Source organism: Ambystoma mexicanum, chromosome 1p, assembly GCF_040938575.1.
Source record: "Ambystoma mexicanum isolate Mex_15411 chromosome 1p, UKY_AmexF1_1, whole genome shotgun sequence".
Taxonomy (NCBI): domain Eukaryota; kingdom Metazoa; phylum Chordata; class Amphibia; order Caudata; family Ambystomatidae; genus Ambystoma; species Ambystoma mexicanum.
The window spans coordinates 18,063,415-18,090,466 of NC_090921.1; the positions used below are offsets into that span (position 1 = coordinate 18,063,415).

The 27,052-nt window shown below is 46.4% G+C and overlaps 1 protein-coding gene and 1 pseudogene across 1 annotated transcript in view; both read right to left on the minus strand.

The window, feature by feature from the left end:
- Positions 1 to 27,052, minus strand: part of LOC138563973 (zinc finger protein 154-like) — a 122,010-nt gene that overhangs the window by 29,557 nt on the left and 65,401 nt on the right. The gene's annotated exons all lie outside the window — the stretch shown is intronic.
- LOC138456868 (Golgi reassembly-stacking protein 1-like) overlaps positions 11,572 to 27,052 on the minus strand; it is a 54,652-nt pseudogene continuing 39,171 nt past the window's right edge.

Consider the following 27,052-nt stretch of genomic DNA (forward strand, 5'->3'; position numbering starts at 1 on the left):
TCCACACAGAGTAGCATGGACCAATTTGCAGTCGCCACCGCTCCGGCGCCGACGGGCCAAACAACACAACCAATCTACCCCACTGGCAAGGATACTCTTTCATTGCGGCACGTGATAGCTGCCATCGCCAGCTCTCGCTCCTCTATGGAGATCAAAATGGACAGCATCGCAGCAGATGTTTCCTTTTTGCGTCATGATCTTCAAAAACCTACCTCCCGAACAGGGGAGGCGGAACACTGTACCTCAGATAACACCAACGGCATCAACCAGCATCTATCACAAGCCCTGAACTGCCTGAAAACCCTAGAATCCAGGGTAGATGAGGGAGAGGGGAGATCTTGCCGCAGCAACGTGCGCATTCTCTGACTTCCGCAGGGAGAAGAAGAGCACAGCATGGAGTTATTTCTAGAACAATGGCTCGCGGATGTCTTTGCGCCCCTCTCCTTTTCCAAATTCTTCTCAGTGGAAAGAACCCACAGAATGCCCTCAGGCAGACCGATCGCAGGTGTGCCACCTCGAACAGTAATTGATAGACTGCTCCATTACCAGGACAGAGATGCCCTCCTCCAGATGTCGCGCTTGAAAGGGACAATTACTCACAACGGATGCCGGATTGCATTTTTTCCTGATTATACCCAAGAGGTGCAACGTGCACAGCAATCATTCGAGCCACTCAAGAGTCAGCTGGCCCCCATGAACGTGAAATACGGCCTGCTCTTTCCAGCGCAGCTCAAGATCTACCATAAGGGAACCACAGTACATTTCACTGACCCGCTAGAGGCCTGGAAATGGGCAGAGGCTCATATCGAGGGCGACTGGACCGTGAGACCAATAAGACAGAGAGGGAGACCCCAGCCTAGACCAGGACGTGCCTCCCCGGTGAGAGATCCAGAAGGGCTGGGACCGGATGCCCCGGAACTGACAGCGGACCGGAATGAACGACACGCAGGCTACGGTCCCGCACTAAAGAAACACCGCAGACTGTCGCAGTGCAACGCACACTATTTCTTGACCTCTGGTGTTGCCATACGCTTTACTCCAAAATGAAAGGCTTGAACAGACGATGCAGGAGACAGAGCTCCAGGAAGGCCCCGCCACCCTTTGATAGAGCTTTTTTTGTCTTTTGGTTTTTGTTAGTATTGGAGTGTTCAGCTGACACCCAAAATGTTTGAGTGTCAGCAATGTTTGGGCGACAGGTACTTTGTGTTGGGGTGGAGTATAGGGAGGGGAGAGTTGGCATGTTTTCTTTTCTTGTTTCAGGGCTATCACATATTCACACGACGATCCAATCACAACCCTTTGTAAGCTCCTCAAGACCCTCCTTTTCTCCTGCTCCTTCACTCTCCCCCCCCCCCGCTAACACCTTCTTCTGCCTCAGTGACTGGCTGCTTGGTTCCTGCTGAGTACTAATTTATTTTGTATTTATTTATATGGCACCGGAGACCGCAGGCATCAGGGCTCAGGCTTCCCCAATCCCACGCCACCTCCCCTTCTCTGCACTTATCTGCATTCCCTGGCACTTGCCCTCTGGCCTCCACTTAGCGCTTGCACATCATCTCACCCTTTTCCCTTCTCACATTAGCACTTTGTTTTCTTTTTTGCACAGACCGGCACTTCCAACGCCCCCCCGCACCTCTTGTGCTGCACAGTTTTGTCTTGTGGTGTCTTGAAACACCATTGGTTGTATAGGCGCCTTACAAATGTCCAATAAATGCACATAAAATGAAATGTGTTCATTTTAAATTGTTCTCTGGCTGCTACAGGGAGCCAGTGGGGGTCCTTCCCATGATGGGACCCTTGCTCCCACTTGGGGATGCTGCCTTTGGGGTTGCAATAATCAATTCTATGGAGGATTATTGCCAATACCATTGCTTGAGACATAAGGTTTGATATGATTTGGCAATCTGAGGTGGTATTGTGAGCTTTTCACAGTTTTTTGGTGTGGATCTCTGAGCTGAAAGAGGCTTCAAAGTACATGCCCAGTATTGTTGCCTTTTCTGTTACTGCTATCCTGTCGTTATCTATGTTAACGTGCAAGTCCTACGATCTAGTTTGCTCTTAGCTTGCGGAGAACTGAAGACCATTAACTCGGTCTCAGATCCATATATGCACATCCAGTTGGATGACATCCAGCGACCAGTAGATTCATAAATAAGTGTGTCTGCCCACCTCTTTAGTATAATCACCACTCAGTTCCCTTAATAGCTGGGTGTCGTCATGTCACAAAAGGGTTTGCTGTAAACTTTAAACAATATGGAGAGAGGCATGCCCCCTGCGGGACTCCACAGGTGATTTCCTCTGGGTCTGATGTCACATCGTCCCGTTGCACATAGGAAATCCTGTTGTTGAGGAATGAGCAAAATCATTGACACCATATTTTTGGAGCAGCAGCCAACTGTAGTTAAGGTTTACAGCAGTTGTCCATGGTTAACGAGATCAAACGCATAACACAAGTCCAATAAAACAAGGAGGCCATTTTCAATTATATCCGCAATTCTAAGCATTTGAGATTGAAGGTCTGATAGGGCGGTCTCTGTTCCGTAATTGGGCCTGAAGCCAGATAGTCTTGAGTGCAGAATCGAGTTGCATTCCAAGTACTCTTGGAGCTGGATGGCAGCCATTTAGTCTACGATTTCCAGTGGGAATGGGGCATTGGTGATCGCTCTTACGTTTGTAGGATCTTTGGGGTTCGAATTGGGTTTCTTAAAACAGGGGTCACTACCACCTCTTTAATGGTATCAGATATGCTACTGTGTCTAAAAGAGGAGTTGACGAAGCGTGTGAGAAAAGGGGCAAAGATCTTTGAGTTTTCTATAATTATTTTAGATGGAATCATGTCACCAGCACAGGTAGTAGAGCACATCCTTTCTAGTAGTTTGGTTATTTCTAGTATAGAGACATGTTTGAATTCAACAAAGGACAATTGCAGTCATCCCCTATGATTTTGTGCTGAGGTTGTGAGCCAGGATAAGGGTACTTGTCTATTTTACTATATGCTGATCTGATTTTCTCGGCAACAGCTTGCTGTACTTTTATTCCGTTTTCTTTACTGGGGATGATGGATGTAGGGATCTTAAGTCTTTCCAGTTTTCATGGCTATCTCAACAAGCACTTCAAGCTATTCTCTGCGCTCTCAGGTCATTGTAGAACTCTCTTTTTGCTTCGACAATTGCTATTATTTAAATTTTTAACAAAATGTTCCAGAATTCCTTATCTGTTTTGGATATAATATAAACGCGTTTGGCCTACCTTTTTTTCTTCCTTCAAGGTTTCTAGCATGATGGTAAACCATCTGCTGTGGTTGACCCCGTTTCCTAGTGTCTCCATTTTCATTGGGGGTACCTGATTCAATGTGCCAACGATGAGAGATTCATAAGAAGCAACTAGGAAGTCTGGGGAGTCCGAATCAGAAGTGGAAGTCTGGGGTCTAGCATAGCAGTTTTTCGGATTCTCTGGGGTGACTATTTTGAGCATCCTGTGACTTTTTCCATTTTTTTGTGTTACCAAGGGATTTCTCAGGTAATTTGATCTCGAATTCTCCAAAGTTGTGATCCGACCAGATGCAGGGTTTAGTTTCTTTCCCCTCAATATTAATATTCCTAGATGCCACCCAATCTAGGATGTGACCAGCCCTACAGATAAGGAGTGTATCAGCCACTTTTACTCCCTAAAAATGGGCAAATGCTCCCAAAAGCTCTAATTAGGGAGTAGAAATACTCTCAACAAAAAATAGGAAACAGACACATAGAACCGTGTGCTCCTGCTTTCACTCACAAAGCTCCATGGATATGTTTGGAGCAGTAGTGCACGCACTACCACAAGAAGCAACTACTATTCTAACTGCCTGATCGGAAGAGTTAACATGTATCTATAAGTGCTTGAATAACTAGGTGCAAAGAAATCATTATTCATTAAACATTTCCGTTTTCTAGTTAAAACATATTTTACTTGCTTATAAAATACTCTCAGTGGGAATTCGACTTGCATTTCTACTCCCTAAAAAATTATTTTACTACCAACTTTAAAAAATAGGTAGTAAAATACTTCCAAATCTTATCTGGAGCACTGGATGTGACCCTTGGTGTGTGTCGGGGCACTACTGTGATCTGAGATATTTATGTTTTTAAGATCTTTTTCTAGTAGTAAGGCTTCTTTATCAGATCTATTCAGATCACCTAAAAGTATGGTTGAGCAGTCGGGTCTATTACGTATGGATAGAAGTAGGGTTGAGCAGTCGGGTCTATTACGTATGGATAGAAGTAGGGTTGAGCAGTCGGGTCTATTACGTATGGATAGAAGTAGGGTTGAGCAGTCAGGTCTATTATGTATGGATAGAAGTAGGGTTGAGCAGTCGGGTCTATTACGTATGGATAGAAGTAGGGTTGAGCAGTCGGTCTATTACGTATGGATAGAAGTAGGGTTGAGCAGTCGGGTCTATTACGTATGGATAGAAGTAGGGTTGAGCAGTCGGGTCTATTACATATGGATAGAAGTAGGGTTGAGCAGTCGGGTCTATTACGTATGGATAGAAGTTGTGTAAGTTCCTCATTCAATCCGGGAGTGTCACCTAGGGGGCGTTATACCAAATATTATGTTAACATAGCTATTGTGTTTAGGGTAAGTTTAAGATGAAGGATCTCACATCCCTCACAGCTAGTATGGATTCGAAGAAGTGTACGTTATTTCTTGCTACAATGGTCACCCTGCCACCCTTGGTTGGTACTGCTAGGTCTATTTTAGGGCCACTTGGATCGTTCAGCCATGTTTCCATCAGACATAACACGTCAATGTTATTGTCTTCAACTTATTCCTTGATATCGATAGCGTGTTTGCACAGTGTGAGGAGTCTGAGGTGATCATGCCAGAAACCCTTGCCTGGACGCCTTCTCATGTGGCCAGGTAAAGGCAGCTGCTACCTGAACCTGACCCTGGGGGCGGTATTATGTGGAAGGATCACATGGGGGAGGTTCAGGTCAGGAAGAATGGGAGAAGACCCTAAATAACTTCCCTAGTGGACATGGGACCATACCCGCAACAGCTTCAGGCACCATACCCGCACCTGGGTTCGACGCAATGACCTCTGAAACCGTTGACCCTGAGCATTGTGACCTGATGACACACATACCCCTCCACTCTTACATGTAAAATGTACATAATGTATTTACTGCATATAATTTGTTACCTTTCCGCCCTTACATGTAAAGAATGTACATAATGTAATTACTGTATACAATTTATGTTACCAACAACCTGTAATATGCAACCTGTAACCAAGTTCTAAGCATTCTTGTTATTCTGTATGCCCAGCTGCCCAAGGGATTTCAGGCACCCTATAAATAAACAAACAAACAAACAAACATGGCCTATTGATGGCCAATTGTAAAGTTGACAATCCTGAAATTAACATTGGGGACTTCAAGTCCCATAATACTCTGGATACAGGAACGAGGAAGAGGGGCTCCGAGGCACAGAACTGCAATATGCAGTCTAGGTGTTCTGATGACCCACACCTGAGCAGGATTATTAAATATACAAGGCCACTTCAGGTGCAAGCCATCAGGAGAAGCAGAACGAGTAAGAAGCAGTGGAAGCAGCAGAATTGGAGAAAGCTGCAGGAGATGGAACCACCACTGTCATGGAAGCGGGATGCCGTGTCAAAGTTGTGGCTGATGTTGGGAAACCTGTGGAGTGCAGAGAGTGCACAGCGGGAAGCAGTATAAAAACTAGATGCCCGGAGGAAGAGAAAGGCTATCCCACCTCCTGCGTACTGCTCTGGTGTATGGCATGCACCTGAGTACGACCGGAGCGAAGGGTGCTCCTGCTGCCGAAAGCACGAGCTACGGCAGCAGTAACAGCTGTCAAATGCATGTGTTTCCCCGATATGAAAAGGAACAAGAGCAGCGGGTCTGAAGGAGACACGCAAAGAGAGCAGTGAGTTGGCCTTACTTGGGTGACCCGTGGGCGCTCCAAAACCGTCCGCTGGCTCAAATGGAGAGCTTTGAATATCAAACGAATAAATTAAAGCCAATTGGGCCCAGTCTTTATTTTAAGAAAGAAAGTGAAAGGAAATATTGTAACCACCATTGTCCAAGACAAAAGAGGATAATATTCAAACGAAGTGAATGTGATTTACGGAAAGGAAGAGTGTTTCTAGAAGGAGATTGTGACAAACATTGCCTGAGCCAAAGACAGGCAAATCAAGGAAGACATTGGGCCTCATTACAGGTCCGGTGGTAACCCTGCCGGTGCTACCGGAGGGTTTCCGCCAGACCCATAAAAATTTAACACGCCTGACCTCCCGGTGCCACCGGTTCATTATGAGTTCGGCAGCTGGGAAGTCAGGCGCCGGTATATTTGTCAATCCCCATTCCCATAGAGTCCAAGAGGACTCTATGGGAGTGGGGACACAGAAGCACCAGCATGGCTGCTAACGCTGCCAGTGCTTCTGTGAAGGGTTTGCCTACCGTAACCGCTGCGTCCGGCATGGTCAGACCAGTCAGGCACAGTGGCTCCTGCAGGCAAACACGTAGTTTGCAGGTCGGGAAACAAGAGTGCCAGTAAGCGGACCGACACCCTTGTTTCCAGACAGGCAACATTGTAATGAAGGCCCATTGTCAATGCATTATTTTTTATTTATTTTTTTACCTTTGTAAACGCACACACAACAAACTAAATCGTATCCTGGCGCAGATGGAGCGAGTTCAGAGAACTGGGAACAGACAGGACAAATGGATCATATTAAAGACTTCACAAGCTGAGGAATACTCCAAGATCTTAGGTTTATTTGAAGAGATGGGTTTTTAGACATGCTCTAGAACTCATCAGCGAGTTAACTTGTCTCACGTATAATGAAAGACTATTCTACAATCTGGGTCCGGTCACTGAAAAACACTGCTCTCCTCTAGCTCTGCACTTCATCCTAGGAATTACAAGGAGGAGTTGATCCTCCGACCTCAGGGTGCGGGTGGGTTGGTATTGTTTCAGTTTATTTATAAGGTATACTGGAGCCATTCCATGCAAACATCTATAGACCAGGCAACCGATCTTAAACTTAATCCAATCCTCCACTGTCAGCCAATGTAATGATCGGTGGAGCCCCGATATGTGAGTGTTTTTGGCTACGTCAAAAACCAATCTCACTCCAGCATTTTGTGCCTTCTGAAGGCGATGGACTTGATTACTCGGTGCTCCAGCCAGAAGCCCATTGCAATAGTCAAGGTTTGAATTGACCAACGCCCCCACCACTGCTACCCAATCTGCTCGGGGCACATAGGGTAGAGCTTGGCGCAGGAGGCGAATATTATAGAATACAGACTGAACCTTGGCTGAGACCTGGGCGGTACATCCCAAATCACTCTGCGAAATACAGCCCAAATTCTTTACCTGGGCGGAATATTTGGGGCTGGCTCCCAGAAACTGGGGAAGAAGGGGACTTTTTCCTCCCTCAAGGAGATGTGTAGGGCCAAACAAGATCACCTCCATTTTCTTTGGGTTCAGCTGCAGCCAGTTTTCTTCCATCCATGTGCCTATCTCCTCTAAACATCTAGTAACCAGGGCAAGCGCTTCCTCCACATCGTTGAGCCTGATGTGTAGCTGAGTATCATCAGCATAAGAGTGAAACCTGAGATGATGTTTTTCCAGGATATTCATCAGGGCACGAAGATAAATGTTAAACAGGAGTGGGGAGAGAGCCAATCCTGGTGGCACACCACAGCACTGGAGGAGGATTTCTGAAAGAAATAGTCCAACCCGGACACTTTGTTGACGATCGGAAAGAAAGGATGTAAACCACCGAAGAACTCCAGGGTCCACATTAACTAGATCATTTAGACGATCTAGCTAAATGCTATGGTCCACCGTATCAAATGCGGCTGAGAGATCGGGCATTACAAGCAGGGAGAGTTTCCCCGCATCCCCTGCCTGCAACATCTCATCCCTAACTGCCATCAGTGCAGTCTCTGTCTCGTGTAATGAACGGAAACCAGATCGCAAGGGATGGAGCAGGTGATGTTCTTCAACAAAATCCTGTAACTGTTTGGTGACTACTTTCTTCAGGATTTGGCCAGGCCAAGGGAGACCCGCAATAGGGCGGTAATTGCCATAGTCGTCAGGGTCCAGACCAACCTTTTTCAGCAGAGGAGTGACAACCAAAATTTTCAAAGCATCCGGGACTAATACCTGGGCGAGTGAAAGGTTAACAAACTTAGTCATAAAATGTGTAAATTCCAGACAGATTCGTTTAGCAACCAAAGCAGCCAGTGGAAAAAACGAATCATTTGTGGGTTTTAGCTCAGATAGGAGTGTTGTAATATCCTCAGCTGCTATTTGCTTAAAACTGAACTGGGTTTTTGATCCCATATGTTCTATAGTATGGTTAACAACCTCGCATTGCAGGATTTTATCTCGGTTTCTGTGAGTCCTTATTTTGAATATTCAAAATATTATCTCTAAAACAGTTGTTTAAGCCATTAGCGTGGTTCACTGGTGCATATGTATTCGGATGAACAAAATCAGCAATAGTTTTGAATCATTTTTGAGGGTGGTTTATTGCAGTTGAAATTTTTGTCGATAGAAAAAGTGACTTTGCTGTGAACAATGCCTTTTTATAGCTAATTCAAGCTTTATTTGCCAAATTAAGATGTTCCGCTACGTTTGAGCGGTACCATCTATTCTCATGGTATTTGTTTTCTTGCTTTAGCTCCAGAAGATCTCTAGTGAAACAGACCATAGTCGTCACAGGTGCAACTTCTGTACAAATCAGATGCATGGCTTGAGTGCCTTCTTGAAAAAGGGGGTTACAGTCATTAAGCTGAAGACACTTATTCAGTGCTGTACTAAGGTCAGTGCCGGGTATGGCATCCAGGTCTTTTTCTTCTGCATCTGTTTACTACTTGTAGGGCCTTGGGAAAGGGCCTTGCACTGATCTGTCTTAATGTGGAACACCCTGAGATAATGGTCTGTCCAATGAATAGGGAGGGTATCAACCACGCTGATCCCTTCCCCTCTCCCTAGCACCAAGTCAAGGCAATGGCCCATTATATGGGAGGGGGTAGCAGCCAATGATAAAACCTCGAGTTGGGTTAGGACTTCATGTAATAATCTACAGTCAGGTTTAGTTGGGTCATCCAACCATATATTAAATCACCAGTAAACAGCAGTTCTCTATATTTACTGCCTGTGAAACTAAGAAAGTCATCTAAACCCTTCAAGAAAAGTGTAGCTGACCCAGGGGGCCTATAAATTAGTACAATTTGTAAGTGTGCTTTGAATTCAAGGAAAAGGACAAAGTGCCAATCTCTGAGGAATTATCCCAATCTAAGTGCTTCAAGTAATCAAATTTTAAGTGGGACCGGTAAATAATGGCTATACCTCTGCCTATTTTACTTGCTCTATTGATATACTGAATAGAATAGCCCTCAGGGACCAGTTTGTGAAAAGTGGAATGAGAGGTGTCAAGAAACCAAGTTTCAGTGATGAACAACACATCCAGTTTATGGGCCTCAATTAAAAGACAGATCTCCACTGCATGAGTAAGGGCTGGTCTGGTATTCAGTAGTCCTGCTGATATCGACAACTGGTTACTTACGTGCAACAATGTGCTGTCTCTCACCAATTTGCGTTTTTTGATTCCCAATGCACGTGTTTTAGACAGGGCGTGTATAGAAAGCGACCGCCTATCTGCATTTAAGTCCAGGAGTGAGTCTCGAGGATACATGACTTGTGACATGCTTAAATATTCTTACAATTAAAGGCAGAACTTCCAACCCCAGAGAGATGGTTAGGTAGAGAGTAAAAGCATTACCTGCAGCTGGGGAGAGTTGAAACAAAGCTTTGGCAGGATTACGCGCCGACTGCCCTGACCAGGCCGAACAGGCCTAACAGGCTTTGCGTCAGTGCTTTGAGCTGACACAGGCCAATTAAAACCTGGGTCGTGTAAAAGCGTGCGTCAATAGAAGGCGCTTCAATAGAAGGCGCGTCAATAGAAGGCCCCCCTTGTTGAGAATTATCAAGGGGGAGAGGAACATATTTGGCAGTGCCTGGGGCAAATTAATTAGTGTGAAAGACACTGGGCCTCATTACGACCCTGCCGGTCCGGAAAGAACGGTGGTGGTAAAACCGCCGCCACTGTTGTTTCCGGACCGGCTGATTCAAAATCCTGCAGGTGGAAGGGGTCACTCCCACCAGGTCTGACCTGGCGGGATTAACACTACCCACCTGCAGGCCGACATGGAAACACTGGCTCTGTCATAGATGGAACCGGTGTTTCCATGGTCCCCATCCTATAGGACTGCTGGGAATGGGGATTTACAGAATTCCGCCTCTGGAATTACCGGGTCACCGGGGTTGTAATGCCCCAGTGATTCTGGCAATCAGGGAGGCGGAATGGTATTACGGGTCCGGCGGCAGCCTGCTCTTTTTTCCCGTACGGCAACCGCCGGACTCGTAATGAGGCCCATTGTTAATAAATGAAGCAGTTGTTGATATAACTTTCCCTATTGAATATTAAAGTGAAGTTGAAAGGGTGCCTTACTGCATGGCACTGATAGTAGTTGTAGGAGTTTCATCCTGGCAGGCAAGTAGACCAGGAAAGGGACATTTAGTGTTAGTCCTGGCAGGCGAGTGGACCAGGAAGAAGATAAATTACAGACTACAATGTGGTAGAAAGTTGTGGCAGAAAGAAAGTGGCACATCCACTGGTGTGCTTTGTTGAACTATTGTAAAATCATCCTGACAAAACTGTGTTGCGAAATAAGTCTTTTTGGTTTATCAAATAACAGGTTATGGACATTTTTTACTGTTGCATTTAGAAGTGAGAAATCCTATGTGGCAAGAAGCCAGTGGTGTTTCCAAGTGAAAACCCATACTTTGAGTGGAACTTGTCCATTTAAAGAACTTGGATTTATGTTTATAATTTCTCTGTTTCCTCTAAATGTTATTATATTCAGTTTGAACAGCCAGATAACCCTTGTATGATTTTGTTGTATGCATAAGTGTGAGGGACAGAGATGTTTGGAAATTAGGTCTGTTTTCTTTTACTGTGGGTTTGTTAGGTATGGGAGGGTTAGGCGTTTGTCCCATCCCTACTGCATAATAAAATGGCTACTTGTGAGAAAACAATCTACTTGTCTGTATTGCATTTCTGACCCCTCACAACAGGGACATTGGGCCTCATTACGAGTCCGGTGGTAACCGAGGCGCTAAAACTGCCTGGTTACCGCCGTACTCGTATTACCATTCCGCCTCCATGATTCCCGGAATTACCGGGGCATTACAACCCGGTTTCCCGGGAATCACGGAGGCGGAATGGTGTTAATCCCCATTCCCATTGAGTCCTATGGGACTCGATGGGAATGGGGATCATGGAAACACCGGCAGCATCTTGTAATGCTGCCGGTGTTTCCTCGGCCGCCTGCAGGCGGGTGGTGTTAAACCCGCCAGGTCAAACCTGGCGGGAACATTACCTCCCGCCTGCAGGAGTCGGGATGAGGCGGTCCGGATACAACGGTGGCGGCGGCTTTACCGCCACCGTTATTTCCGGACCGCCTGATTTGTAATGAGGCCCAATGTGTTCTAAAGAGATAGTGTGATGGTTTTATTTTCCAGCACATTGTCCACATAGTTGTTATCATTTAGATCTTTGATTTCATTATTGGTGCTGTTTGTCCGTGTTGTACTAGCCTGACTGTCTACACTGTGGTTGTACACCGATTGGTCAGGGGTTCCACCTGACTTTATTACTTTAGTGAATTGTCCTTTTTCTGGTGGCTGTAGTGTAGGTTTGACTGTCATGGGGTCAGCCAGTGGAATAGTGGTGCCTGTTGACATTGATTCTGGCGTGGAACAGGATATTGGAGGGCTTTGATCAGAGATCTTTGGTTCTGTATGTGTGTTATAGGTGGTCTCTAAGGGGTAAGTAGGTGTGTTCAGGTCCCTGTCATTCACTTTGAGATTCAGACACTCGTTAACATGGCTTTGTGCGCTGCTTTCTGTGCTGCTAGGAGTAAATTTAGGCCTGGGTGTATCCCCATATTGGAGAGAGGTTAGGTGTCAAAGTAAGCTGTGCGACAACTTGCTGTATTTCTGCGTGTCCGTCAAAGAAGTAATGAAGTCTGGTTCCATTACGATTTTGTTACAGTTGTCAATCAGGTCAGAATGCTTTACAGTGAACTGATACAAACAATGCACTCACCACAAATGAAAATGTTAATGCAACAATACAGTGGACAGAGAATTACACAGGCTAGTACATTCCCTAGGTAAATTAGTTACAACATTTAATTAAGCAAAGAGTTTGATGGAGCGAGGTGCCTCTAGGGCTGAGAGTACTACACAGAAGGAACATCTAAAGGCCCAAGTAAAGTGGAACTAATAATTCAGCCAACAGTATGAGGCTGGGATAAGTGCCTGTAGTAAACATGTCTAGGGGAACATGCAAGAAAGGAATGGGAAATGAAGAAGCATTAACTGATTAACCGATAGAGGAGCGTGCAGAATGTGATCGCAATCCTTTGCAGTTTGGTTTTTGATGGAGAGTAGGACCTTTGAATGCACCAGAATGTTATATTTCCCCCATCCCTAGCTGAAGTGGCAGGAATTAATGAGCAAATGCCAAGTGACTGCTAAGAAACTGATAAAAGGGGGGATGACAGTGCTCTGTCCTTACTGTCTAATGCCTGCCCCCACCCAGCAGCCATCATCTTGCAGCCTTATGCTACCTGCCACACTGAAAACACTTTGTACTGTATAAGATGCCCATGCAGCATATATTATGTTGGAGAGACAGGGAGAAAAACCAGGATTTCTATTAACGAGCATAAGTCATGTATCAGAAACAAAAACATGACATCAGCAGTGGACAGACATTCACAGCGTGGCACAGCTGAAATTCCAGATCCTAGAAGTGATTGAAGAACGTGACCGCAGGCAGGATATGAAGAAGGGAAGAGGGCAACATGAAGCATATTGGATTGATTGCTTAGACACATCGGTACCGAACAGCATGAATGAAGAATGGGACCTTAACCGCTTTTTGTGAACACACAACAAGCATAGCATTCTGTAACATTTTATAATTTGGAAATCTGATCAGACTCAGGTGATCCAATTCCTATAAAGAAAGCCTTCCACTTGAAGAGTTATATTGAGGTAACAAGCAACATCTCACAAACTATGGGACTCTTGTGTTCTTAGAGAGATACTAAAGCCAGTACATAGAGAACAACCCAATAGCAGTGTGTGTAATCGGTAAGATCGATACTAGAGGGCAACACAGAGTAATACCACAATGACATCCATACAGGTACAGAAAATAGGGTATGGTCCCATATGACATATTTCAGACAAGTGGCCAGACATGAGCCACACAAGATTTTATCACGTTACCACAAGTAATGTAAAGGTAAAAGTATCAGGTTATACCATGTTTAACTCAAAGGATAGGAAAATGTGGTATCAGCTTTTAACAACACTTTAACACTTAGACATTGGTTCCTCAATCCCTAATACCAGGCACACACGTAGAGTTCTTGGTGCCCCGACACAAGATGGCTGCCCATGTCTCACACGGACAGCCATCTTGAAAGGTGGGCCGAACCACCATCACCATAGTAACCAAGTCAAAACATTGCGATGAGATTCTGCTGCAGACAGTTCTACAACCGCTGTACGGATCCCGCGCATCACGTTGACACACAGACACGAGAGGTAAGTGCCAATAATAGTTAAAATATAGATAGCGATTGATAGGTATGAGATTCATGAATGACGAGTACACACGTCTCTTTGCAGACAGACAGCGCAAGTAGTCAACGCTATATGCAATGATCACCAAACACAGGTCAGTTATTTTACAGCTGCACTAGCATGCAATCTTCATACACATAGCTCTACTAGACCACGGTGGCACCGTATGTGATGAAGAGTATTAGTCAAGCGACAGCAAGGACACAAGGTTTAGTGGTTTCCCACAGTGATTAGCGATCGAGGGGTACACAAGTTATAGGGTGATCAGTGATCGTGCGATGCACGTATTGTAAGGAAATGATAATGTAACACATCCATAGGCAGAGTTGAGCATGCAGAGTACCAACACGAATTGTTCTGAAAGAAATTGAGTTTACAAGCAGAACTAAGATGCAGAAGGAATGGTTGTATCTGACAATATTCTTTTATGTCTTTTGTCAATATGTTTTCTCCAGCCTGTCTGTGTGTCTGATCTATGTCTACATTGTGGCCATTGAATGTTTTGTTGGCGCATACGGAAATGTTTAATTGACATGACTGTGTTTTGATACCCTAACGTGGACTTACCCATTGGATGGACATGTGGAAATAGTGTCTTCATGATATTCAACACACATCTCACTGGTCAGTATTTTTCTTCATATCATTTCTTCATATAATTTATCCTCACGTGCATGCATGAAAATTGTTCCCGAATGGGTCAAACTTTGACTGTATTTTATAAACTCTGAATTGATTTTATGATCAACATTTTGATTAGACGAGGAGAACAGGCTCTGACGAAGGACGCACATGTCTGAAATGCATAGGCTACTTCTTGCACCTGCGACTAAATTGATATGAATAAAATATAACACAAAACTTCTTTATCTTGAAGACTCATTGAATCAGTTTGGAGTAAAACAAGAAAAAAACAAGAGATCATTTTACTTTGATGACAAACTAAAGCAAACCCTTGGTGGGTATTAGGGTGTGCGGCCCACACCGAAGGCTGATCAGCCTCGGTCTCCTTCTTTTTCACGGGGTGTGCGGCCAAACCAAAGGCTAATCAGCCTAGGTCTCCTTCCTTTTCACGGGGTTTGCGGCCACACCAAAGGCTAATCAGCCTAGGTCTCCTTCCTTTTCACGGGGTGTGCAGCCACACCGAAGGCTAATCAGCCTAGGTCTCCTTCCTTTTCACGGGGTGTGCAGCCACACCGAAGGCTAATCAGCCTATGTCTCCTTCCTTTTCACGGGGTGTGCAGCCACACCAAAGGTTAATCAGCCTAGGTCTCCTTCCTTTTCACGGGGTGTGCAGCCACACCGAAGGCTAATCAGCCTATGTCTCCTTCCTTTTCACGGGGTGTGCAGCCACACCGAAGGCTAATCAGCCTCGGTCTCCTTCTTTTTCACGGGGTGTGCGGCCAAACCAAAGGCTAATCAGCCTAGGTCTCCTTCCTTTTCACGGGGTTTGCGGCCACACCAAAGGCTAATCAGCCTAGGTCTCCTTCCTTTTCACGGGGTGTGCGACCAAACCGAAGGCTAATCAGCCTAGGTCTCCTTCCTTTTCACAGGGTTTGCGGCCACACCGAAGGCTAATCAGCCTATGTCTCCTTCCTTTTCACGGGGTGTGCAGCCACACCGAAGGCTAATCAGCCTAGGTCTCCTTCTTTTTCACGGGGTGTGCGGCCAAACCAAAGGCTAATCAGCCTAGGTCTCCTTCCTTTTCACGGGGTTTGCGGCCACACCAAAGGCTAATCAGCCTAGGTCTCCTTCCTTTTCACGGGGTGTGCGACCAAACCGAAGGCTAATCAGCCTAGGTCTCCTTCCTTTTCACGGGGTTTGCGGCCACACCAAAGGCTAATCAGCCTAGGTCTCCTTCCTTTTCACGGGGTGTGCAGCCACACCGAAGGCTAATCAGCCTAGGTCTCCTTCCTTTTCACGGCGCGTGCAGCCACACCGAAGGCTAATCAGCCTAGGTCTCCTTCCTTTTCACGGGGTTTGCGGCCACACCAAAGGCTAATCAGCCTAGGTCTCCTTCCTTTTCACGGGGTGTGCAGCCACACCGAAGGCTAATCAGCCTAGGTCTCCTTCCTTTTCACGGCGCGTGCAGCCACACCGAAGGCTAATCAGCCTAGGTCTCCTTCCTTTTCACGGGGTTTGCGGCCACACCAAAGGCTAATCAGCCTAGGTCTCCTTCCTTTTCACGGGGTGTGCAGCCACACCGAAGGCTAATCAGCCTAGGTCTCCTTCCTTTTCACGGGGTGTGCAGCCACACCGAAGGCTAATCAGCCTATGTCTCCTTCCTTTTCACGGGGTGTGCAGCCACACCAAAGGTTAATCAGCCTAGGTCTCCTTCCTTTTAGCGATTTAAAAGTGCCCAGCACAGTGGCATTACTCAATCGGCTGCACCCCACGCACTCAACGTAACATCCCAGAACACAGATTGGATTAAACTAAATGTAGAGAAGTAAAAGAAGCGGTGCCCATGCACCAACTGTATATTTACTCTCACTTCTCTGCCACCCAAGACCAAGTTGTTTGTGACTTGGATGGGCATGCAGAGTCTATCCAAAAGCTTCCAACATTTTGACGATGTGCTGCAGTGGCACCAACAGTCAGGAAGAGGGTGGGAATTACTCAAAACTGCTGTGGCTCACCTGCGTAAATGACACATATGGAAATAGCAAATGTGGAGTGTTTACAAGATTTATATGCATACAAAGGGCCTCATTACGACCCTGGCGCTAAGGGATTAACGGCGCCGTAAAAGGCTGCGGCACCGTTAACCCCTTAGCGCCTAATAACGAAGTCTCTTTGCGGCTCCCGACCTTAACGGCTGGTCTGGACCAGCCGTTAAAGTAGGGACCCGAAAAGGGACCGTGAAGGTAATTACGGTACCGCAATTTGCGGTACCTTAATTACCGCCTTCCCCATTCCCATTGAGCCCTATGGGGCAAAAATGGGAATGGGGAAGGGCCAATGGTGCATGGGGAATTACCGCCCCGCCAACCTTGGAATGGGGTGGTAATTCCCCATTGCACCATGGCGGACTCGTTACAATACCGGCAGCAACCATGGTGCTAATAGCGCCATTGGTTACCGCCGGTGTTGTAATGAGGGCCAAAGTCTAGATAGACCACGTATCTGGAGGTGTGTCAAATCTCTTGGCTTCACCAAATATGGGGTTAAATCGGTAAAATGGTGGAAAATCCTCGTCGAAGGAGAGAAAACACATATTACCTTACCATTGACCAAGTTTGTGCTGGCCATTTTTGAGAAGATCGAATTGGTAGCCCGACCAAATAAAAACAGACTGGTTTGATCTGTAGAGTTGAGGTCGATCCCAGCATATAAACGAACATGGACTTGTAAATCTTCTGCTTGTTTTTTTATGAGGAGTATGTATGATGCTTTGTTTTGGTGTTTTTAAAGATGTAAAGTGGCTAGAAGTTTTCTAATATGTAAACCGTTTTTGAGCCAATAAAAAAATAAAATGTAGCATGTTTACAAGATTTCCATGCATACAATGTCTAGGTACACCACGTATCTAGAGGTCAGTCAAATACCTTGACTTCACCATCAACCCCCACCTTTCCTTCACAATCCACTTAGCTGTTGTCACTGAAACAAGCAACCTGTGGACGTTACGCCAGGGTGGAGTTTACCAAATATAAAGGAAACTGAAGAAGGTCTTGCTGTCTTCTCCTTCAGCCCACGACAAACCCGGGAGTTTCAAATCGCGTGAAGAAAGAAGTATCAGGCGGAACAGCAGACAGAGGCAAACAGCCGTGAAAGGTCCCGAGGAGGTCACACAGGAAGCAACCTCCCCACTAGCCTTGACGAACCATACGGTGGAACAGCTGTAAGAAGGAGCAGGAGAGAGAAGAACGCTGGTGCTGCTGTGAAGAAGCCCAATCCCAGGAAGGACCAGAGAGCTACCCAGTCCCAGTAACAGGTAGAGGGCCAATCGGGAGGCCGGGTAGGGACATGGGGCAGGCAGAAAGAAGGCTCTGCATCAAAGGAATGCTTCCTTGGCCCAGTGGCATCACAAAAACCACTGACCATGGGAGAAGGGTCTGGGACCCACATCAAGAAGTCAGGCATCTCCCTCGCATCAGTACTTGGCGGGGTGGTGAGCCAAGGGAGCTAAGCCTAAGAAGGAGGGAAGCAGGGGTCAGGGACCCATACCGAGAAGCAAGGGATCTCCCTCGCATCGGTACTTGGCGGGGGAGTGAGCCAAGGGAGCTAAGCCTAAGAAGGAGGGAAGCAGGGGTCAGGGACCCATACCGAGAAGCAAGGGATCTCCCTCGCATCAGTACTTGGCGGGGTGGTGAGCCAAGGGAGCTAAGCCTAAGAAGGAGGGAAGCAGGGGTCAGGGACCCATACCGAGAAGCAAGGGATCTCCCTCGCATCAGTACTTAGTGGGGGAGTGAGCGAAGGGAGCTAAGCCTAAGAAGGAGAGAAGCAGGGGTTAGGGACCCACACCGAGAAGCGAGGCATCTCCCTCGCATCAGTACTTGGTAGGGTGGTGAGCCAAGGGAGCTAAGCCTAAGAAGGAGGGAAGCAGGGGTCAGGGACCCACACCGAGAAGCGAGGCATCTCCCTCGCATCAGTACTTGGCGGGAGAGTGAGCCAAGGGAGTTGAGCCAGGGAGTGAGAGAAGCAGGGGTCAGGAACCCAAACCAGGAACTGAGGTATCTCATGGTCTCACATGGCAGGAGAATAAACCAAGGGGCCAAACCGAACAGAAAGAGAAGCCAGGGTCGAGACCCGAAAATTCACATACAACACAAGTCATCTTGTTCATAGCAGTATTTGGTAAAGAGAGATACCAAGTGAGCCCAATCAAAGAAGAGAAGCTAAAAAGTGTCATTCTTAGACGAGAGACCAGGGGAAGGGAGTCATTACCGCTGATTTGAAACTGTAATAACAAGTGAAACGATAACAGGTGAAGGAGCCATTCTTCTGGACCAAGAAGATCCACCACCTCTTTAGTTTAGTTTTAAGTGTAAGGGGCAGACGTGGGGTGTCTGACACAGGACGGTGGACTATTGATTTACATGGACATTCTGACAGAGCCATTTGTCTTTTAGTTGAGGCATGGCAACCCCTCTTAGAATTAGGGAAAGCTAGGTTTTCTCTTTATTTTCGGATATAATAAAACCATACCACCTGTGTGTCAGTCTCCTCCTTCTACACCCTTTCACCGCCCGTGGAAACACAGCAGCAAGTATAAAAAGGTGAGGAAACTAGAATACAGGAAGATGAATCCTATTGAGAGGTGAACCTCTGATGAGAGAACGTCCTGGAAGGACCGAGCCATACTACACCTTGCAGCCAGCAGTAGCATGGAGAGAGCAGAACGAGAGAAAGACGCTGGAAGACTGGCGTTGTGAAGGGTGACAATGTCAAACCGGAGACAGAGAAAGGGAAGAGAGAGAGAGAGAGAGAGAGAGAGAGAGAGAGAGAGAGAGAGAGAGAGAGAGAGAGAGAGAGAGAGAGAGAGGGGGTCTCGTCTGTGGTGGGTCTGGGGCTTGTTAACCGGCGCTGAGATCAGGCCGTAACGGAGAAACCATGTCCCCAATATCCATGCGAGAAGTGTAGCAACTGCCGAGCGAGGCAGGCAAAGGTAAGCGGGTGCTCCCAAGAAGGTAAATCATGGGAGAGGGATGGACGGTTATGTCCCTGTGCTAAACAAATTCACCAGTAAAAGAGGCTTTATTAAAGAGAGCGAGACAAGAAGTTGGAGAAGCCAAAAGGATTATGGGAGCCAGAGAAACTGGACAGGGGCAGCGCCCAAGAGAGACCCTGCTGAGTTGAGCAAATCAGAGGGCCAGTACCTGCTAGAGTACCCAGGCGGTATGGTGGTTCTGCCTGTCTGCTTTCCATGGGGACACGGGGCCTCATTACGAGTCCAGCGGTAACCCTGCCGTTGCAACTGGTGGGTTGCCGCTGGACTCGGAATATTTTACCGGCACCTGACTTCCCGGTGCCACAACTCCAGCGGCCCGGGAAGTCAGGCGACTCTATGGGAGTGGGGACTCAGAAGCACGGGCACCGTTGTTAACGGTGCCGGCACTTCTGTGAGGAGTCTGCGTACTGTGGGTACAGCGCCTGGCAGGGTCAGACCTGTCGGGCACAGCGGCCACGGCAGGCAGACACGTAGTTTGCCAGTCTGGAAACAAGGGTGCCGGTGAGCTTACCGGCACTCTTGTTTCCAGACCGGCAAACTCATAATTAGCCCACAGTCTTATTTTGACTTGTTACTTCATTTTATGTACGTATTAGTTCCTTTTATGACTACCGGTTATTCCTGTGCTGCTGCAGGTGACTGGATGCCTTAGTTTTCATTTTTATTTCCTGCAGCTTGTTTTGTAATTTCTTATGGCTTTCCTTAATTATTTTTAATTTTATTTTATCACTGTTCTGTTCCTTGTAGCCATTATTGGTGGCAGGAGTGTGCCTAGACTTCTTGATGCACCGGGCTCATTCCCGGCTGGCGGTTGTATCAGTTCTTTTCTTACCAGCACTAACTGACTGACCGCAGCCTTTCCTCTCTGCGTATCCACTAGGAATACTTGGATTGGCTTTGGCAATACCATGTGCATTCATAGGTGCCCTACTACCTGGAAGCGCAGCGAATGAACGCAGCGGCAGCGCTCCTTGCACGTTGAAGTCGCGCCAAACTTGAGCCTGTCTGTAGCACGGACTGGCAGTGGTTTCTGGCTTGTGCTATAACTGGTTTTTCTGGCTTCCCTTCCCATGAGTCGTTCCTCAGCATGGTCCGATAAACCCAGCAGGCCAGATGATATCTATCAGTACTTCCAAGGTCAGCAAGGTAAACCTGCCTGCTATGGATGATTTAGCGAATGGCTCATTGGTGAAAGCGCGCTCTCTTGAGGCACAGGCTTCCTTCTGTTTTGGCCTCTTGCAGGACTATGCACTTGAGTTTGTATGCATCATTAGTCCTCTACACCCTCTGCAGTCCAAGCGCTTCCCGACAACTAGAATATCCTTCCTTGTGATCGGGAAGCAGATTGTCCTGGCGGTGTGTTTGCACTTGCGTATAATATTTCATTATCTTCTCCTACTATGCCCCTTAGCCATGGGATAAGGATGGAAGCTCTTTTAGTTTGACTACAATTCTCTGCCTCAGTGACTTACCATTTTTTGAGTATTTATTGTCCTCCATCTAACGATTCTCTTTTTATTGACTCTTTTGTTGAGTTGGTTGCTGATTTGAATTTTAGATTAGTTTGGTTGTTGTATCCTGACACTCCGTCTGTCTCTCACTTTTTGGCAGCAAGGGCTGATAACGACATGTGAATTTGATACATGAACCCAAACATAAGCTGGGTAATACCCTGGATATGATTTTCTCGGTTTTCCCGGCTCTCCGGGTCGGCTGGATGGATCAATTTATCATTCCTTTTTCTACAAGGATTGACCTTTTACTAATCCCAAAAAGCCTGATATAATGAGGTGCAAATGGCGGCCACTGATTTCTGAACTGTACCCTCCTATGTCAACTTGTACTACTATTGCTGACCTCCTGTATGTTGTGACCAGCGGCATCGTCCATCAGAACCATGGTTGAAGTTGTTTCGGTTGAAGCGTAGACAAGCCAAAAGGCAGCAGCAGAAAACGTATTCCCTTGTTGATAAAATCCTATTTTGCCAGACTAGTAATGCTTATCATTCTACCATTCGGACGGCTAAACACAACCATTATATTGTCAAGTTGAAACAGCTCTTAATCACCCTAAAGGGTTTTTTAAACTTGTTTGTTCTCCTTCATCTGTTCCATCTCAGTCTCTGTGCGATTCTCGCTATGCTTTCTTTATTCATGACATTTCTGGCATATGTGGTTAAGTTGTCTCTTCTGGTTTACACACTGGCATATGTGGGTTAACCCCAGATGCCTCACCAGCTGTACAGGCACACTTGCGGTCCTCCTTTCCCCCCTCTTGATATTGATATTTTATTTCTATCTGTGGAGGACATTATACAAACTACAAATCGGATTAATTCTGCATCTCCTCTTGATTCCATTCCTTTGAGTGTCATTAAAGATATGACCTCAGATATAGCTCCACTGGTAGCTCAGGCTACGAACCACTCATTCAGCATTATCCCTCGTGAACGTAAACATGCCTTAGTGGTTTCTCTTCTTAAAAAGCCATCTTCGGATGCTGCTGTTCCAGCCAACTATCGCCCTATAACACTGCTCCCTTATCTCATGGAACTGTTAGAAGCGCTTATTTCAGCTCTGATCTCTGCTTTCCTTGAGGCTTTGTTTTTTTTATTATCCCTTCCACTCAGGCTTTCGTCCTGGTCGAGGCACTGAGAGCGTTCTTGTATCAATGAAGGACAAGTCGGTTCAGCTTTCTGATCAAGGTAGAGTGGGGGTCCAGATATTATTAGATCTATACGCGGCATTCGATACTGCCGGCCGCTCTATCTTGCTTGATTGTATGTCAATGGCAGAATTCTCTGACCAGGTCTTGGCCTTGTTTAAATCATTCTGGTCTGATCGATCACAACCACTCTCACCATTTCGCTCATTACCAGCTTCTCTTTCCCGTGGGGTTCCCCAGGGCTCTGCTTTGTTTGCCATTCTTTTTAATATGTATATTCAATCTATGGTCAAACTCATCCACTCTCTCGGACTCCGCTGCTACTCCTATGCTCATGATACACAAATCACTGTCTGGTGGAATCTTGCTTAGCCAGACACTGCAAATCCGGTTAGGGGTTGCTTGGAGGACATGCAGTGTTGGAGGAGTGATAATTGGCTCAAATTAATGGGGACAAGACAGTGGTACTTGTGACTGGCCCCTCTCCTGCTTCATCTTTATGGACCTCTGCCTTTTGGCCTTCAGTGCTTGGCCCTCTCTGGTTACTACTGTTCGGGATTGTGAGAAACTAAAGGGTGTCTCACCCGGTAGTCCCCAGGGATATCTCTCTCAGGTGGCCAGGGCACGGACATCACCTTTGGATCCAGACCCTGGGGATGGACCAGTGTGGGAGGATCACCTGGTTGAGGGGTATTTGTGGAGTGAGGGTGAGACAGCCGATGGTGAGATGCGGTTTTCCCCCCTTTTACGTTCATCTACCCCATCCTATTTTGTAGGATTTTCCAAAGTCCTAACCCGCGCCCCCTATTTACACAAACACTGGGCAGTGGAAGAGGGTGACTGACAGTAACCAGACTAACTCTCTCACATCGTACTGGACATGTCCCACTAATCAGGTCAGGCAAAGTCAGGCGATTTACCCTAAGTGCATACACCTGATACCAGTTAGCTCTCCTCACACGAATATAAGACAACCCCTCAAGACACACTTTGAGCAAGGCTGAACACGAGTATGAGCAGAACTTCCGGGACGAAGGCTAACCTACTGGAGCAGAGCAACAGACCAAGGGACGGGAGCAGTGGGTCGAAAGGACCAAGGGTTCCCTATTGCAGGTTGTTGCCTCCAGACTGCGAAAGACACTTGGAGAAAGCCAGATCCCACAAGTGAAGGCTGCATTGTGTTTCAAGGACACCAGCGACCCTGCCGAGTGAACGGCAGAGTTGGGGAGGCTAGGTCAAGCCTGTGGTACTAACCTTGACTTGTGAATTGAAAGTAGCAAAAGAACAAAGAAGCACACACAGCCGGTGGGTTGGCAAGCGACCTGAGTCACCAGTGTGTGTCAAAGCGAATTAAGTAGCAACGTCATATCACAAGTGAAGGCTGCACGCATGTGGATGAGATGCTAAGAAAGGCAAACCTGTTAATGCACTTTGAAGTAAAAGGCAGCTCCGATACCAAGTAACGGAGTGGCCCAGTGAAAAGAAGTAGCCCAATCGAAAGTCTCTGTGAAAGGTACATTGTTTGAAACTATAACGCGAAAGTGAATTAAACAAAGAGTAAGTGTCAACTCTGAATTGAAGTGGTCCTGCGCTGGTGTGTAAGAACCACGCACATTCGAAAGTCTTTGACATCCAAAAGGGGTCCGAGTCCGATTGAGGGAGACCCGAAGTTCTAGAAGCTTGGGGAAGGGAGTCCCGGCAGGTTCTGACAGGAGAGGTCTGAGCCAGACAAAGGGGGATCTATATGAACTGTGTGCTGTTAGGTCTGAGCTCTGCAGAGGGGGACCTACATGAACTGTGTGTTGGAAGGTCTGAGCCCGGTAGAGGGGGACCATTGTGAACTTTACGTTGAAATACAACTTTGCGTCAAGAATGAGAGTTTAACATGGAACGCCAGGCGGGTCTCAAACCACGGTTTGAAACTGCTTAGAGTGTTAGAAACCGAGCCAGAGTGGGTCATCCTGCCTACAAGGACAGCCTTACGGCGTGAGGTTTAACGTGAGGAGGAGAGTTAGTTCAACTACAATGCATAAAAAAGGAGTTTTGCATAGCAATTAGAAATGCAATTCTGTAAGTTTACTAATTAAATTGACACTTGTGTAGCAAAGCTAGCTATTTAAGTTACCCTGTTCAAAGAAAGCGCAGCTTACCCTGCATTCCTTTCTTGCCCTCATTGCTCTCTGCACCCTCCTTTCTCCGTTCACTGCAAGTTCAAAGGGGCTAATGGAGAGAGGGCAGCAGTAATCATCTCCTCCACTCCTAGTGCCAAAAGCCTATATGGGAGTGCTAGGCAAGAGTTTCTTTTCTTTTTCCAATAATTGAAAACCAGAAGTAATTGGGATGATACTTGTATTAAGCTAACTATAAGAATGCAGTTCTTCGATAATGCATCACTGCCGTATTGCTCCTGTAAAACACTACATTGCCACCATGCGTTGCTGCAAAGTGTAGGTTAATGTATCTAAATCTCATAGTGTCAGCTAGATTTAATTTTGTTGGGGAAGATGCATCACACTGATGAGTGAACATTCTTGAAGATGTACTTAGTCACACGATGAAATGCTTTTGATGGCAAACCTAGTTCTGTCGTCTGCTGGTTGCATTCAAATGTGCACCTGGTGCTCGACCCATGAGCTGATCCCAAACTCTTTGAAATTCTATCTAATCACCCTGTTGAGTTATACAAGGTACCCTGAAAGTGAGATGGCCGCACTACAATATTCCTCCTAGTGTGCGCAGTTCTCTGCCTGCTATGCCATCCGCTGTGCTTAGTCTTTTATTTTATTTCCTCTTCCATAGTGATTACAATACGCTAGACTTTTATGCAAAGTAGTAATCAATAGTTTGATCCAGTGTGTACATCTACAGTGCTACTGCAATACCATATACTAGTTAGCCTCCAGAGCTCACTTTCCTCTGTGATTATCATTAAGCTTGTATTATATATCAGCACCTGAGGTAGAGAGCTGGCCAAGCTGTTTTCATAGACTTATATCTATATATGTAGGTCTATTCTAGCAGCTAACCTTTTACATTTTACATCCAGGGCTTGCAAAGTCTACTCATTCACTCGTATAGTAGATTTTATGATGGGGGAGGACCATTTGCAGGGGATGTTTGAAACTTTCATTTAACATTGACATTGTTTGCAGTAAATGCCAAATACAAGTTAGTTTCATTGTGCATGGTGGGCCTCTGGATGCTATCATTGTGCCAAACAAAGTGGGTTTGTGGTGATATGCACCATTTTACAGAAAGCACATTTTCATTTTTGTCTTCTGTTGCCATAGGTCGAGTGCATTTCTCTTCGGTCGAGTAGATAAGCTAAGATAATCGACCTGCATATCTAATGGAATTAAAAAAAAATGTGCAAGGCCATATTCCTCACACTAATGTCTTACTTCAGGGGTACACAAAAAAGCTGTATTGATGCTCATTTTATGTCTTTGATACAAATAACTGCTGGTGACATTAAAAATATTAGTCTGAGAGAGTCATCTGGTGAAATAAGCTCAACCTGGAGGGTAGGTCAGGCATCGGAATACCAGATACATCAAGAAATCCTGCATCAACAACTCTCTGAACAGGCAGAGGCAGAAGGGAGGTTTCAATAGCATAGCCAATAATGTCCTGAGGTTGGACCAAATCTAAACTCCAGCGTGGTCAACTACAAGAGGGGCCCCATCATATCCATTTGTAACTGGAAGGGAAGGACTGCTTTCTGAGGACAAGGGCGACAGTAGCATTAGTTCTGGCTTTCTCATGAGCGTCACTGGAACAGACAGCAAATTAATTCTCTGCAAGTGACCTTAACCGATTCCACAGCTCAAGCTCCCTTCCCCGCCTCAGGCTCCATTGGGCATCACCACAATGTCTCTACAGTAATCTGTCTCAGTGTCAAACCATGAGTTTCAAGGGTTTCCCCTCATGCAATTCAATTAATGCTTAGAAATTGTTATAGACCCTTGAAGTATTTGGTCCAACCCATCAATGTAGTCTGAATGGGGCTAGAGGCCAGATGAAGAGGCAGGCGAGTTGGGTCTGCATCCAGCACATGCCACACAAATTCATTGATCTCTTGGAAGCTGCAGAACTGCACACTAACCCCAAGCTAGTGGTGGTACGTATTTTCAAGGTCCCGATGTTATAGACTTCCAGCTTCACTGGTTACACCACAATGGCCTTCTGCAAGTCTTTAAATGTGATATTGACCTTGTACAGTCTTACATGTCCTATTGAGATAATGAAATCATAGAATGGCTTTAGGCTTCCACGCTGAGCAGTAGAGGTCTCTTGCGCCCCGTGCACATGAAAGCCGCCCGTTCCCCCATGGACTCTTTGGTGTGGCTCACAGAGATGCCAATGACTGTGAAGTCTGGTCTTCAATTCCGCACACAGACCGGGGATAGAAGAGGCGTGGGCACATTGCTAATCAAATTGGTTTGTTTGCTAATCAAGAACATTTTAATTAGCAAACTCTGCTAATCAATTTTTGAAAACAAATTCATGCCTTAGTATCTTATACAGACAATTGGCCTCATTACGAGGCCAGAAATGGGCAATTACTGGGTCATTATGGCCTTGCCGGACCCAGTATTTGCCCATTCCTGGGCACCGGAAAAAATTCTTCCCCATTCCCATTTGAGCCTCATAGGGCTCAATGGGATTTGGGAGGTTGGATGCACCAGCGCCGTTTATAATGGTGCCGGTGCATCCGACATGCTGTGCTCGTGGGTGCCTTTCATTCTGCCAGGTCAAACCTGGCGGAATGAAAGACACCCGCAAGCACAACTCAGAGTTTGCCGGTTTGGATACAACGGTACCAGCATGCTTACCGGTACTGCTGTATCCGGACCGGCAAGCTCGTAATGAGGCCCAATGTCTTGGGGACTCGTATTATTTTACCAGTGCCTGACTTCCCAGTGCCACCGGGAGATTACAACTCTGGTGCCTCCGGATGTCAGGCGCTGG